General features: G+C 53.3%; 1 long non-coding RNA gene and 1 other non-coding gene across 2 annotated transcripts; both read right to left on the minus strand.

The window, feature by feature from the left end:
* Nucleotides 1-7,214: 7,214 nt before the first annotated feature.
* Nucleotides 7,215-9,180, minus strand: LOC100226943 (uncharacterized). Its single transcript, XR_012052646.1, has 4 exons — nt 8,674-9,180; nt 8,232-8,390; nt 7,934-8,045; nt 7,215-7,509 (listed from the first exon to the last, which is right to left on the minus strand). It is a non-coding gene; the product is annotated as an uncharacterized protein (transcript).
* A 13-nt stretch (nt 9,181-9,193) lies between these two features.
* On the minus strand, nt 9,194-10,345 carry LOC140680250 (uncharacterized). The gene is made up of 3 exons (XR_012052647.1): nt 10,171-10,345; nt 9,765-9,914; nt 9,194-9,577 (listed from the first exon to the last, which is right to left on the minus strand). It is a non-coding gene; the product is annotated as an uncharacterized lncRNA (long non-coding RNA).
* Nucleotides 10,346-11,145: the final 800 nt, after the last annotated feature.

The raw sequence follows: 11,145 nt of genomic DNA on the forward strand, positions 1-11,145 counted from the left end.
AGTTCTCTGTGTGGGAGCTGAGCTGGTGACCCCCTGAGCCGTCCCAAGTGCTGGGGCTGCACCTCCAGCTCCAGAGGAGATGTGACAGGTGGGAGCAGAGACAAATAATTCCTGCTGGATTCTTTATTGTGTTTGCCTGTACAGGCGACCTGGATCCATATGTAGATGAGGTGTTTTGTGTCAGATAACACTGTGAGAGTGATAAGAATAATATTTTTTAGCTGAAAATTATATTTCACACATAGTGGACAATGAGAAAAAAATCCACATATGATCACAAGAGCATCTGAGTTTTTCAGACGATGAGAAACTCATTGATGTTCCAGCATCCAAACCTGCTCAAATATTTTCAAAGGCTTTCAAAGGCTTCCTTGAGATGAGAGGTGACCACCAGAGGCCAAGGCCAGCCAGAGCTCTCTGTTCTGGCAGATTTTGTCTGGGATTACCCACACATATATGGAATTTTTCAGGAGGAGTATCCATTTTGGCTGTGGGCACCTGCAAAGATGGATGGTTCTTTTCCATCGGAAGGAAACCACAGAGCCCTGTGAGGCCCTGCAGTGTCACACTGGTGGTGTCATATTGGATCCTTGGTTCCATGAAGCCCAGATGTGTCACACTTGGCTCTTGTTTCCATGGGGCTCCATAGTGTCACAATGGTCCCTCGGTCCAATGAGGCCTTGTGGTGTCACAATGGTTCAGTGAGGCCTTTAGTGTCACAAGAGTGTCCATGATTCCATAAGTGTTGGAACCCTGGATGCTGAGAATTTTAAACTTGCTGTGCTGAAAGGCACAGACTTGCAATAGAGCACTGCATTTGACCTGAGGCTGTGGAGAAGGCTTCCAAAATTGCTTAACCGCACTGGGGTTACGGGTGCGTAGTTGGTTAGAGGTGTATACTACCACAGAGTGGAAAACTTAGATTTTGGGGGTTTAGAACATAGTAATAAATATGAAGCAAGATGGAGGTGTTAGGGTGGAGACAGGTTCTTCTTATTTAACTTCTTCTTAGCTTCTTCTTCATGGGTTTGGGTGATATTTTGTGATTGGACCGAAAAGTCCGCACTGCAGGCTTCAAGGGATCAGTTATTGGGTTAAAAGGGACAAGAATTTAGGTGTCATTTCTTGGTTGGATAGTTTTAAAAGACCTTGTAACAAGAGCTATTTGGCCATTTTGTGACTTGCTAATGAAAGACTGCAGAACTCACAGTTGTGAGGCTGCAACACTGATAAGAAACAAGAAGCACCTGAGTCTGAACCTGAAATATGGTCTCAAGTACCTTCAATCCTGACCACACGACACAGGTAGAAAAAAAAGCAGAGAACCCACACATAAGGCCTGGCAGTGTGACAACAGACCATTGGTTTCACTGAGCCCCACAGTGTCACGATGGTCCCCTTGGCTCCATGAGCCTCTGAAGTCCAAAGAGGCCCTTTGGTTTCACAAGGCCTCAAAATGTAGAAATGGTCTCCATGGTTTCATGAGGCCCTGCTGGGTCACAATGGACCTTTGGTCCCAGGATGCCCCGGAGTGACACAATGGTGACACAATGGTGACACAATGGACCCTTCATCCCACGGAGACCCACAGTGTTCACTGTAGTCCCCTTGATTCCATGAGGCCCTGCCATGCTCTAATGGCCCCTTGGTTCCAGTGGGTCCCAAAGTGTCAGAACAGTCTCCATTGTTCCATGAGGCCCCAGAATGTCACTGTGGTCCCCTTGGTGCCACAGGGCCCCACAGTGTAACAATGGACTCTTGGCTCCATGAGGTGCCACACTGTGTTACAATGGCTCATGGTTCCATGAGACCGCACAGTTTAACAATGGTCCCTTGGTTCCATGAGGCCTTGCTGTGTCACAATGGACTTGGGGTTCCATGAGCTTTCCTACTGCCAAAAACAGTCTCCCTGGTTCCACAGTGTCACCATGGTCCCTTTGTTCCATGAGGTTCCATAGCAGAACCTTGGTTCCATGGCCACCTTGGTTCTGTGTGACCTTGCAGTGTCACAATGGAGCTGTGGTTCCACGAGGCCTTGCTGTGTCAGAATGGCCCCTTGGTTCCAAGAGGTTTCTCAGGGTCACAATGGTCTCCTTGGATCCGTGGTGTCACAATGGGCCATTAGTTCAATGTGGCCCCAGTGTGCCAAAATGGATTTTGGTTCCATGGGGTTCCGCTGTGTCACCATGGACCCTTTGTTCCATGAGTTTGGACAGAGTCACAGCTGACTCCTGGGTTCTGTGAGGTCCCATGGCCACCAAATCTCTGAAATATCAGAACAAAACTCCTTAACACTAAATTGCTATTTAAGAGGGGATCATTTATTCAGGCCTGAGGTCTAGTGAGGGATAACTCCTAACCTTATGTGGACATGTAACTCTACCAGTGTGTTGCTTATACACAGTCACTAAATGTGAATTACAATTTACCCATTTCCATAAAACACACCCCAAGTTCCCAGGTTCAGTCCTTGCTTTTTCTATCACTGCACTCTTGAGCCAGATGTCTTCTACACTTCCAACTGTCCTTGCTGGAAAAGCAGCTCCTGCACACCTTGTTCCTGTGTTAAAAGTTCACAGGCACAGTAAAAACTGAATTAACCCTTTTGGTATCAAGGCCAAGGCTTTGTGTGGCCAGGCAGGGGCAGGCAGGAGGCAGAGCTGTCAGCAAAGGAAGGGTCCAGCGAGGTGGGGCAGCCGGGGATGACGACAGCCTGCAGGGACAGAGGCGCAGGGCAGGGACACCGTGGGACAGCCTGGGCTGCAGAGGGCACAGGGATGTGCAGCAGCTGCAAGGCCCTGACAGAGCCAACCTGTGCAGCACTTTGGCCGTGGCTGCTGGCCCTGGGCCTGAGGCCACGAGGGGACAAGTTACCCTTGCAGCCCTGGGGCCTCAGTGCCTCCTTGTCCCTGCTCAGCAGCCTGGCAGGGGCCGCCCCATGGTCCTGCCCTTGGCATGGCACATCCCCACATCCCAGTGCCCATCCCGGGAAGCGCCCTGAGCAATGAGGGAGGGACAGGATCTGCCTTGCCAGGGGCTGGGGCTCAGGCCTGGGCCCTTTGCATTCCTGAAACACATCCCTGCCACCTCTGGCAGGAACGGATCAAGAACATGTACTTTGTGTTTTGTATGAGAAATGTCTTGGTAAAAAATCTCCACAGCCCTCCCTGCCAGCCCTATCCCTTCCTTTCCCTCAGTTTATTGCTGACCATGACATTGCATGGAATGGGAGATCCCTTGGGTCAGTCCAGCCCAGCTGTCCCCTCCCTGTGCCCTCAGGAACACTTGCCCATCCCCACCCATTGCCTGGGGGAATTGCAGACATGCCCTGGGCATGGCAGGGACAGGGCAGGGCTGGATATGGCAGGGCAGGGCCCGGGGGCAGCGAGATGGGAGTGTGCAGCCTGCAGGGACACAGCAGCAGCTGTGGGACAGCGCAGGACAAGCTGTGCTGGACATGGCCAAGGGCCCTGGCAAGGCTGGCAGTGCCCAGGAGAAGCCAGGCCTTGGTGCCCTGGGGCACAGCAGCGTCTTGCCACCAAGGGCTGTGAGGAGGAGACACCTTGTCCTGAGGCACTGGGGCCTCCTGGCACAGCCCCAGCCAGGCTGGGCACTGTCATCCCTTGTCCTGCCCTCAGCATCCCTCCCTGTGCCAGTGCTCCCGGCAGAGCCCTGAGCAGGCGGGGAGGGACAGGATCTGCCTTCCCTGGGGCTGGGGCTCAGGCCTTGGCCTTTCTGCTGCCTCCAGCCAGCCCAGGCTCTGCTCAGCAGCTGAGCTGCCTACACAGAGCCTCTGCCTCCCTGCACTCCTGGCCTCAGGGAGCTGCTGGGAAGAGGCCCTGGGGAGCCTTGGTCAGGAATGGCCCTGGGCCCTCCTTCATGCTCCCAGGGACGGCAGGTTCTTCAAAGGACTTGGGCTTTTGCCTTGGGGTCCTGAGAGGTTTGTGCAATCATGGCCTGCAATTATCTGCTGGAATTAGTCCCTGGAGAGTCTTTGTCAGGAGGTTTCCTACAATACTGATGGAAAACTATTTGCAAGAGCTTCCAATAAATCCACATTCCTCTTTGAAGAGTATATTTGATGACTGTTCTATTTAGAGCAGAGGTGGCTGCAGCATTCAGCGACTGATATTGGCCCAGGGACTCTCCTGAGGATGTCTGGCCTAGTGAGAGAAGCTGTGCCTGGAGGTCTGAGGCAGTGTGGACAACCTTGCCCCACATAGCCCAAGCCCGTCCTGTCTCTGCTCAGTCACCTGGGACCTGCTGTGCTTGGAGAACTGGCTGCGCTCAGGCAAAGAGGGGTTTTCCTCTTTTATTTTTTGAAGCAATCTAAAACTCCTAAGCTTCCCCATTTAAAACAGACACACTCCTCAAGTGTGTGCCAAGCCCTAGGTACCTCCAAGGAGGTTCCCCTTCCCCAAGGCAGAGCCCTGCAAGGAATGATGTAGACACACAGGAAGTTCTGCAATGAACACAAATCCAGAGTTGGCTCAGGGCAGAATGAGAGCCACTCCTGAAGGACAGACCAGCTTTGCACTCCTTGCAGCTCAAAGCTCCCAGTGGGTCGTTGCGAGGTGTGTGAGTGACTCAAGAGGGAGGGAAGGGAAATGCAGAGAGCCCTGGAAGTGCTTCTGTGCAGACAGGCTGTGGGGAAGGGCAGCGCACACCTGCCCTGGGCCGGCTGTGAGGGTGGATCATCATCCCAACCTGCACTGGGCACTGCAAGGGACTGCTGCCATGGACACCGCACTGACCCCAGTGCGCCAGCCCATTGCTCAGGGCTGGTGTCACTGCCCAGAGCCAGAGGGGAGCCCTTGCTGTGGGTCTGTGCCGTGGCCGCCTGCCCTGTGCCGCGCGGGCCGGTCAGGCGCCGCGGAACCTGCAGCAAACAGCAGGGCCAGGGCCAAGGCCAGGTCAGGCAGACAGAAAGGGGCAGTGCTGGGCACTGTTTGCATGGCAGCCCTCACTGGGACACCACACCTGGGTCACCTGGCCTGGCAGGTGCCATGGAAACCCCTGGCAGGGACTGATGGCACAGACCCTGGCACTGAGACGCTGCTGCTGGGCCGGGTGCTGAGCACAGGGCTGGGCACACAGAGATGCTTTTGTTCTTGCTGAGCTCCCACTGAGCCAAAGCCTGGCCTGCCCCTCCTCTGGCCACGCTGGAGAGGGGCTGGGGCTGCGGGGCAGCTTGGGAGGGGACACAGCCAGGACAGGTGACCCCCACTGACCCCGGGGATACCCCAGACCATAGGGCAGGCATCACGCTCAGGGTATAAAGTGGGGGGAACAAGGAGGAAGGGGGGACATTTGGAGTGATGGCTTTTCTCTTCCTAGGTAACACTCTAGGCTGGAGGGGCCCTGTCTCACCAGTGGGCAGGGTCAGCACCAAAGACACAGACACCAACTGAAGGAATTGTGTCATTTATGTCATGCACAGCTGCAAAGAATTACAAAAGGATAAGCTCAGCAAAGCACATCATCATTAGCAAAGCATTACAAAAGAAGCTCAGCAATGCATCCAGTCATTGCTACCAGAGATTGCCTGGAGTGATTAAGGAAAGATCCATCACCAGTTAGCCTCAAGCTTTACCATCATCCACAGCCACACATCAGCTGGGGGAAGCCAAGGACTGGAGAGCCACTCCCAGACACTGGGAATTCCTGCAGGTGCCTCCACCTCTGCAAGCAATGAGGCTCCAAGCCCAAAGCTGTGAGAGGACCCAGCTTTTACACTGTTAAACAAACAAGCTGGCATCACTGCCACTGCGAGAACATCTGCTTTCATTCTCCTGACTGCTTTCTCCCAAAGCCTGGCCAGGGCTGAAGGAGGAACCAAGAGAGTTGACTTTGATCCTTCACCCCCAAACAAGGCCAGATGGGGCCTTGTCTGTTTCTAAATACAGAAAGATAAATCCGTGTTTTATCAAGGAACACATGCATTGATCGTGTTGTTAATCATGCTTCCTTAATGAGTGGATACAAATACAACATTTGCTTGGAAGGTTCATCTAGAGGTGAGCTTTGCCTCAGGGCCTGTTCAGGCCTTGATCACAACCTGTTCAGGCCTTGGTACTTTGATCGGTCCTGAGACCTACAATCAACTACAACCTTTGTAATAATTCTTTCAGTAACACAGCTTAGATTTAGGTATTAGGCATAAAGGCATCTCCTCTTGTTCTACAATTAAGTGCAGTTTAACTTCATTACTCAGAGCTATTCACGTTCCTTTTAAAACATGCCTAAATATTGCTATTCTCTGTTATTTATCAAATGCCTCTCTTTTCTTGAGACTGTCTCTTTTAAGAAAGGTCCCAATACTCCACTTCCCAGCACAAAGTGTCACAGCAACTCACCAAGTGCACACACTGCAATGATGACAGGCCCTGCCACCAATGCATTTCACAGCAGCCTCTAATTTGGCAGCCACGAAGCCAATCCCACCAAGAAGAATTTTCTTCTTTCTGCCACTCTTCTACTGCTCTTTCTGTCAAGGTGATTCCTGCCTGTTGGCCTTCAAACCCATCACTGCTAGCAGTGCAACATCCCCGTCCCCTGATAGCCCAGGTTCCTCCTTGGCCAGCAAGCAGATAATCCAAGGCCATGCGGTTCTCTGGAGTCCCCATTTGTGTTTGTTGGAGCTCGTAGATTGTGCTAATGGGCATTTCAACAGTATCATTTACTACCTCTTCTAATAATCCATTCAGCTCATTCATGTCAACTCCACGGGATGGGGCAGCGCACATGGGGCACAGGGTGAACCAGAATCCTTTGCTTTCGGAAACCCAAGGCACTCTTTGGGTGGAAAATGTTCTCTGGGCCCTAAGTCTTCCGTGTGGTCGTTGCTGAAGGACCCTAAATGGGGGCCCTGCAGCTGGGAGCGGTGTGACACTGACACTGACCAGCTGCAGCACCCCAAGTTCTACTGACATTGGGAGTGATGGTAAAGCACAGGAATCTTCTGACACTGTAGCCTCTATAACTGTAACAGGGTTTGGTTTCTCCTGAGGGGAAATCTGAGTGAATCCTGTCAAACTGATCGTTGTATTCCCGTGTCCCACAGCACAGGTTTCTCTAACTGTCCCTTCATTGACTCCGTTACGAGGCAGAGCCCATTGACAGAGTTCTGGCCACCCCACAGGGTGGGCCCTCCAAGGGAACCCCATTCCTCCCAACTTCAGCTGAGAACATACCCAGCAATTAGTGACACTGTGTGCTTTGGCTACCTTGGTCTTTAAATTTTCAAAACATTTTGATGACTGATCCCTTGGTGAAACTCTGGAGGTGTTTTGGCAAACGTCAGTAGTATTTTAGTGACACAGTTCTTCATTCTTTTTGCTCAATGTCATTCAGGTTAGGAACAATAATTCTGTTGTCCATGGAGCTGGCAACTTTTTAATTCCAGAATAATACCCCCAAGGTCCTTTAGTGTTCAGCTTTACCATGTTGTTGTGGGTAACAAGGCTTGGTGGGGCCCTTTCCCTTTTGGCTGGAAGAGGGCCAGGACCTCTGCTTAAAGAAAAAAAAAGGAAAAAGAAAAATATACAATTAGATGAATTGTAAAAGATACAAATAAAATCCAAGTGCTAGTGAAACAACTTCTGTAACTTTGCATTAAGAGGTAAATGATATTTTTAAAAAGAGAACTCAGTTATTTACATTGTAAATGTGCTGATGGCATGGATCCATCTTACTGACCTCAACAGCCTTTTTTACAGTTTTTGGGGTTTGCTTCCAACATTGTTATTTTAAATTCTGGTCGAAGCAATAGGAAATTGATTGGGGCCCTTCCAGCTCCAGGCAGGACTGGGAATCTCAACTCTGTCAAACCCCAAATCCTTTAGAAGATGACCTTCCTTCTCACTCTGGGAATGAGCTGCACATTCCCTCTGAAATTGTCAGGGGTTTCTTACGGATGAAAAATCCCACTTACAGCTTTTTGCTCTGGTTTGGAAGTGGGAAGGGCAATTCTCCATCCATCAGCTCCAGACTGCACTGCCTCAGGAACACGGCTCACTTGCCAGCTTTGGCCACTCATGGCACTTCTAGAGGAGGAAGAAAGTGCAACCGCACAATTCCAGCCAAAAAGAAATGAAGAATGAATAGTGGAGATCCAGGCGTTCCTGTAGAGATCCAGGGGTTCAGCTGGGACTATGGAGAGTTTGGGTCCTTGCCAATTGGATGTGTGTCCCCAGCTGCAATCTCCTGGCCTGCAGGGGAGTCTCACTCACCTGCCAAAGCAGAAAGCTCAGGCACTGTGCTCCAACGGGCTCGTCTGATGCAAAGCTGTCAGAGCAATGTGAGGGCAGAGCCAGCCCAGCTGTGCCCAGGGCAGAGGCCAGCAGAGCCCTGGCAGAGCCCAGAGCAGCCTCAGCACCCGCAGAGCCCGGCTGCAAGGAGAGAAACCAGAAAGCCCCGTCAGCTGAATGCTGCTGTCCCCTTGTCCCAGCTGCCCACAGAGCCCAGGCCATGCTGGCCGTGCCCAGAGCTGTGCCCAGAGCTGCCCATCACTGCTGCCTTTGGGAGCAGAGCAGGAGGGCAGGACATTCCCAGCCTGCAGCCAGCCACGGCACATCCAGCCCCTCAGCAGCTGCCCAGAGCAGGAGCCTCCTTGTGCTTGTTGCAGTCTCCCAAAAGCTCTGATCCCACCATGCCAAGCAGACGGGGACTCACCTCACGCCATCCTCCGCTGGGAGAAAAGCTGGTCCCAAACGATGTCCTCAGCCTTCTCCAAGGGCACGGCCCATCCACGCTGCAGCTGCTCCCAGGCACTTCCCAATCCCGACTGGACCTTACATAGAACGCTTCCTCTAGAAAAACAAACAACAAACTGTTGAAAAGAGATTAGAGACAAGGGGAAACAAGAAAAAAACTCTTATCTCTGTCAGAGGTCTGAGGAAGGCCCAACCCCTACATGCTAGGGAAAATCCCACCCATGGGGGAGAGAAGGCCACACTTTCTCTCTTCCCTCCTGCACTGCCCCCCAAAATAACAGTGATCCCAAAGCAAACAAGGGCAGTGGAGCAGCCCAAGCCCTTCCTTGCCTGCAAAGCAAAGCAGCCCCTGCACAGGTTCTGGAGTCCCACCTCTGCTCCTGCCATGGGGGTTTCTCTGTGCCGGGCTGGCTGCCCCAGCCCCAGCCCCAGCCTCAGCCCAGGCCATGCTGGGTGCTTGGGGCTGTTGGCAGGCCAGGAGCCAACTCCCATCTTGTATCCACCCCAGCCCATGCCCCCAGCCCTGCCAAAAAGCAGCTGGGCAGCCGACTGAAGTTGCATCTGCCCCAGCAAAGGGAGAAACTTTTGTTCCCAGCCAGTCTGAGCAATGCCCAAATCTGGGAGCATTTCCCCAGTTGTGGACTCATCTGCGAATTCGCTGTGGAGCCTGGCTTTGAAGACGGTGCCACAAGTCCATCATCTTCAGCTGCCAGTGGCCAGGTTGAGGAAGAGGTGTCATCCTTGATGTTGTCGTCGCTGTCTCCAGCAGCAGCAGCAGCCCCACCTGGTACAGCTTCTCCAAGGACTCCTTCTCCTTCCCTGGGGGTCAGACCAGGCTGTCAGGGTTCTGCCCAGGGCCCCAGCTGTCAGGGAACCAGGACACGCAAAACCAGCTCGGATGGCAGCCACCAGTGCTGGGCAGAGCAGCTCAGCTCCAGCACAAGGCTGAGTGTTCCCACCCAACAATCCCAGTGCATTGATACAGGCAGGGAAAAAAGTCTGGGTTTCCTTGCTTCTGATTGCCAGGGCATGTGTGGACCTATAACTTACCAGGGCCCTGGAGCAAAGTGTGCATGTGGCTCTCTCCCTTTTTCTATGGCAGGTGAATATCCTGTATCCAAGGATCACAGAACAGATCTTCTAATGAAGGTCTGTCCAAGAAGTGCATGGATAAACACCACCTGATAAGATCTTGGCACTCTGGGCAGAGAAACCAGAAACCACCGGTCAGCTAGAGAAGGCTCCTGCCTGCTTTGCCCCACTCTTCCCATGCCCAGGCCATGCTGCTTTTGTGCTCAGAGCTGTGCCTAAACTTTCCCATCAATTCCCTGTTGTGGAGGAGAGCAGGAGAGCAGGACATGTGGCACCTCCTCAGCGGCTGCCAGAGCGAGATGCTCACGAGCTGCTGCTGTCTCCCAGCACTGGTATTCCCCCGTGGCCAGAGATGAGGATCCACCTGGAGAGAGCCGCTGTGGCAGCGAGAGCTGATGGTCCCAGCTGATCTTCCGGCCCCTCCTGAAAGGGTGCTGCCCGCAGACCATCTGGTGCAGCAGGATGCCCAGGGACCAGATCGTTGCTGCCTCGCCTTGGTACCAGCCCAAGTGGGTCCATTCTGGGGGGCTGTATGACAGTGTTCCTATGGAATACAGATGGAGCTCATCAGGGGGATGCTGCTGCTGCTTCCAGAGCCTGGCCCCAGCATCCCTGGGCGTGCAGGGGCCGCCCCAGTGGCACACAGGGCGACTGCTGCACTCTCGCCAGCACCTGGGACTTGTGTACAAACTCAGGGCTGGACAAGAAGCCACTGGTGTTGGAAGAGGGCAGCAGAAGCCCCGGCAAGGCCTGACCGTGACATGCAAAGCAAAAACCCACTCAGGGCTGGGGGAAAAATCATCTCCTTATCCTCCCTGCCTGCCTGCAGTGCCCTAAAAATATTATGAAGCCAAGGCAATAAGGTGAGTGGAGCAGCCCAAGCCCTTCCTCTCACCTGCACACCAAACTGGCTGGTGCACTGGTTCTGGCTCCCTCCTATGCTACCCCCACCCACGGGTGCTTTTGTCGGGCTGGCTGCTGCTGCTCCAACCCCAGCCCCAGGCAGAGTGGTGGGCAAAGGCTGCCAGTGGGGCTGGAAGATGCCTCCCCACCCAGCCCCGCTCAAAAGCAACTCAGGGGAAGGCTCAGTACCCTGACTGGCAGCAAAAGGGAGAATCCTTGCTGCCACACCCAGCTTGGCCTGTGAGATGTTGGGCCATGAGGTGGCGGGACCGGGAGCACACCCCTGCCCAGGCTCACCTGCAAAGTGAGTGTAGGCTGTGTCTTGCAGGTAGGTGCCACAGCCAAAGTCGATCAATTTTGCCTGGCCAGTGGCCAGGTCAACCAGGATATTCTCTGGTTTGATGTCACGGTGCAGGACCCCGCGGCTGGTGCAGTG

Source organism: Taeniopygia guttata, chromosome 37 (assembly GCF_048771995.1).
Source record: "Taeniopygia guttata chromosome 37, bTaeGut7.mat, whole genome shotgun sequence".
In the NCBI taxonomy this organism is placed as follows: Eukaryota; Metazoa; Chordata; class Aves; order Passeriformes; family Estrildidae; genus Taeniopygia; species Taeniopygia guttata.